We start from the raw sequence: 4,628 nt of genomic DNA on the forward strand, positions 1-4,628 counted from the left end.
TTTTACAATATGTTGGTTTCTGGAAAACTGGGAGCTTTTTGGCATTTTTCCTGGACTTGTAATCAAAACAAATGCAAAAAACCTACAGTTTTCCTCTCCAACATACATCCTGCTTATCAACAAGTCTTGCTACATAGTGTCCACCAAGATCACCATTTTAATAAAAATGCCTTCAAAGCATTAATTCCATTGTTATTAATTCAAAAAGCCTCTTGGAAGCTCAGTATTCATAAAAGAAAGATCTTCTTTGGCTCACTAATATATAAAAGTCATCCTTCTAATACAGCAGCACTGTATCAACAGGAACCAAATGCTACAGATATAATTACTGGGCATCACTGGCTCAGGAGTCATAAAACCCTTGACTCTGAATAAAAAAGCCAAACTTCTATTAATAAATTATAACAACTACTTCTTGTAGCAAACAAACCCCATATCTTCTTATAATAAAGAAATGCATATTTATGGAAAGATTAAATAATCTGATTATGTAAGAGCATATTTGTGGCCTAAAAATGTCCAGCCATGCTGCTATCACTAATCTTTACACTGAATTATAATCAGGGCATGGTAACGAGAAAAGAAGAGTGCTGTCCCTCAATGAAATTTGAGAGACAGGGCTTGCTAACTTCCTTCTAGGCAAAGTAAATTTCAGAAATTTGATGCTCAGCTCCACCACTGTCTGTCAGAGACAAAGATGTGTTTTCAAAAGTGCTCATCAGCAGATACAGCAGACTCAGTTCTTTCAGTGGGAACTGAGCTGAGACACTGACAAGAGCTTCTTGAAGTCCTTCCCTCCTCTGCTGTCCTAGGGCAAATCTCTGCTTTCCATGGCAGAGTGAAAAAGGAAGACTCTTACAGAAAGGAAATCTTGAGACTGTTTCTTTGTGCTGTTTTATTTTGGCTGTTGTTTTTCAAATTATAACACGGTAGTGAAGGCTTCCCATCACACTGGAACATTCTTGTTCAGGGGCCTGGTTCCACAACTGTCCTTGAAATCCTCTAAGAAAGGGTTTTCTAGCCTCCAAAGAGCATGACAGGATAGATAAAGGATCTTTGATCTTACTTCCTTTTTCTGAATGCATTCCTGAACTTTCACAAAGCCTACTATTGATTAATCAGGGGATAGCAAGAAAATTGTGGGAATAGCTTGCTTTGAGGGGGTGCATAAAGAAATAGCTTTCCATGTCTGCACATTGTTACTCATTCATGAGTAGAAGGGCTTGAGCAGATTCTCTGCAAGTGCTTAGATTTTGTCATAGTATTCAAAGGAGTACCATTTACCTATTTCTGAGAGAAAGCTGTTTTCTTAATTATGTAGGTATCTGTCAGTGAGAAATGAAAAAGGAAAGAAATATACTTAGCAAAGCATGTAGTCATTTCCAGCTCGTTCGGTGTGGGAATTTACAAACACTGGGTCTGTGCAGGCACAGGTTGCAATACAAGCACAGGCACCCTTGAATCAGAGGGCTGTAGACAGCAAAACAGAATGTCAGGCTGTGTTGGGGTTTGTTCATGAACTGCTGGGATATGTTCCCTGAGCTTTTTGGCTGCATCACCTAATTACATGGTTGAGGCAATGGAAAGATGGCAATGGCTCATTCACAGCCAGCAGCAGCAGCCGAAGGTTTCTTTGTTACAGAGCATTTAAAAACTTTCCAGCCAAAAGCATATTGCTAAACTTACAGAGAATTTTTCTAACCAGTCACTAAAAGTACATGTACACCTGCTCACAAAACACTGCCTTGCATGCCTTCTATTAACGATACACAATACTTCAGCATTAAGCTTAAGGCCTTCTACTATCTTGCTAAGCATATTTTGCTGTAGTCTGAAGGTCTATCTTAGCCTGAAACTCAAGCTATTGTTTCCTGTCCTTGCTTGCTGTACCATTGTAACTTTTTCTACTTTCAGACTTTGCAGCTGCAGCTAGTTCTGAGTTTCTTTCTGTTCCTAAAGCCTGCTTTTACAGCTTTCTGGAAATCATCTTACCTTTACTATTTCCTACATTTCCCCCTCTCAGTACAACTGAAAGAAACTTTCTTAACTTTGTCATTTATTAACTACTTAGCGTTACATAATATAGATGTACTATATTATGGGGTATTTTTTGCTTGTTTGAGGAACTGTCTTGTTTATTTTAAGTGTTGTCATTTTACAGCAATTTTTAATGTTATAAAATATTTAGTCTGTTCAAAGGATATAAGTTAAATGTGATAGTAGTTACTGTTTACTATTCTAATTAGCCTCATCTGTTCTAAGGTCTTAATTTAAAGCTTTTATCTATACCTATACTTACATCTACTATCTCTGTAAAATCTTGAGAACTTTCTGTGATTCTATATTCTACATCTTTCTCTTGTATGATAAAAACTTCTTTGACAGTTTTGTCTATCATGTGTCGCATATACTGAAGTATATAACATACTGTTACTAGTACTACTACTAAAACTACTAACACATATAAATCGATTTTACAAAGTTCCTTCAACAAAGGTGTAAAGTTCTATCTTTTGAAAAAATCCTCTAACTATGATCTGCCATCTTTTTTGATTTGAGCTGTTAGATCTTTTAGTTTTTGTATGCTTTTGTGAATAGATGGTTAGAGAGATTCATATAACACAATCTTTCAAATTCTTCATAACTATGTCCATGTGCCAGTAAAAGAAAATCAATTCAGTGAAAGAAAATCAAATAAAAGAAAATCAATTCCAGAAAGCTTTTACTTTTAAATGAATCCACTGGCAGCTGGACAAAACATTAGAAATGGTGAGGAAAAGAACAGAGAACACAAGAGAGAGTAACTTCCCACCTCTGAATACTGCATGCTATTCTGGTCTTTGCATTTTAAAGGATCTAGAAGAACTAGAAAGGTTCAGAAAATGGCAACAAGCTTGTCAAAATTATTGGACAACTTCACTTGAAGGCAGGATTAAACAGACAGGAATCCTTCAGACTGACAAAAGAAAAGCCTGAGGGATGCAGACCAGCAAGTGACATGACAGAATGCATAATGATGGATTGTTCACAGCTTCATCCACTACAAGAACAAAAGTACATGAATCAGAGATAACAGAGTCTGAATTCAAAATTAAGGGTATGGTAAGAGACCTGGGGATCTCCCTTGTATATGCTGTTTACAGGCCTTTGCATGAAGGTTGCATGAATTTATATAAGGAAAATATGTGAAGGAATACTCAGTGCCCAGAAACCAGCTCTGTGTCAGGAATTCCCTGAGCTGGCAAAGGTTGAATGGTAAGAGAGTCTCAGAGGGGAACCGTGTTTCTCAGGCATCTACATTTGACCATTGGTGGAAACAGAATACTGGGTTATCTTCTTTATACTCCAGTGTGGTTTGCTTATGTTCTTCTGTAACATTCTTTCAGTACTTAAAGGGGCTTATAAAAAGTGTGAGGATGACTTTTACACAGGCAGACAATGAGAGGACACAGCAGGAGCTAAATGACCATTAAGGTCCCTTCCAACCCAAACCATTCTAAGATTCTGTGAGGGTCCATAACAGGGCAAAGCAATTTCAGGCTGCAGGCCATGCTATGTTTGCAGGTTCTCTGTCTTATAGTTCAAGGAATGCTATAGAGACTAGGCTGTAATTACTAAATTTTCCTGTTCTTGGCAACAGGACCAAATATACCAAGTTATATATTTGCAGCAATACTGTGCATGCAATAAAATTTTAACTGTGAACATTTCAGTCTGGATTGTTGGTTACTCTGAACATACATCACTGGCAGTAAAACAGGGAACAAAAGTTACCCTTTTACATTCCTTTCAGGCACTTCTGCGCTGCCAGAGCAATCTGAAATGGTCTTAAATTAGTCAACAGCAAGCTGTCCCAGCTTAAATCTGCCCTTGTTTGAGAGAGGCAGTCCCTGCCTATTTGATTTCTGGCAGGAAAGAGGGATGAGGGAGATGGTAGGAAAGTAAACTGGTCACTGATGTGGTCCATAAATGCATGCTGCAGAGCTACTTTCTTGAGTTTCGGTGATAAAGAAGAACAAGTTGAAACAAATGACACAGAAAAATGTTCTTTAGATTTGAGCTGTTTCAACAATAATTTGTTGTCCATCAGACTCACGAGGCTTAACTAATGCTTTGTGAACTATATCAACTATGATATCCTTTTTCTTCAAATATCTTTTCCAGCTCATTAGCCTGTAACCAAAATGTCTCTTGGGTAAGCTACACATTCTAGAAACTCTAATAAACTGACTAACCTATAGTCTGTTCCCATCTCCACACTGCTTTCCCTTTGTAATTTGGCAGGCTTATTTCTGTCAATATATTTTTTCCTATAAAAAGCATTGATTATTTTCCTCCAGCTCTGTACTTGACCTCACCCTTCCTGATGCAAACCTTAAAATTAATGGGATACTACACGTATCAGCTGAATTTTAAATTTAAAGCCAGGCCTCTTTTTAATGACTCCACCAGGCCAGTGTCATAGATATAACTGGTAGGGTTGCTTTTTACAGATTTGTGGCTGGTTTTAACTTTTAGATATGTTTTGTTAAAAGGTAACCATTAGCTGAGAAATATAAAATATATTTTTTACCATGATATAGGTGTGCAGTACCATTTTTTGTGGGAAAGAAAATAAGCAGAACTCA

The sequence above is a fragment of the Zonotrichia leucophrys genome, chromosome 4, assembly GCF_028769735.1.
Source record: "Zonotrichia leucophrys gambelii isolate GWCS_2022_RI chromosome 4, RI_Zleu_2.0, whole genome shotgun sequence".
Taxonomy (NCBI): domain Eukaryota; kingdom Metazoa; phylum Chordata; class Aves; order Passeriformes; family Passerellidae; genus Zonotrichia; species Zonotrichia leucophrys.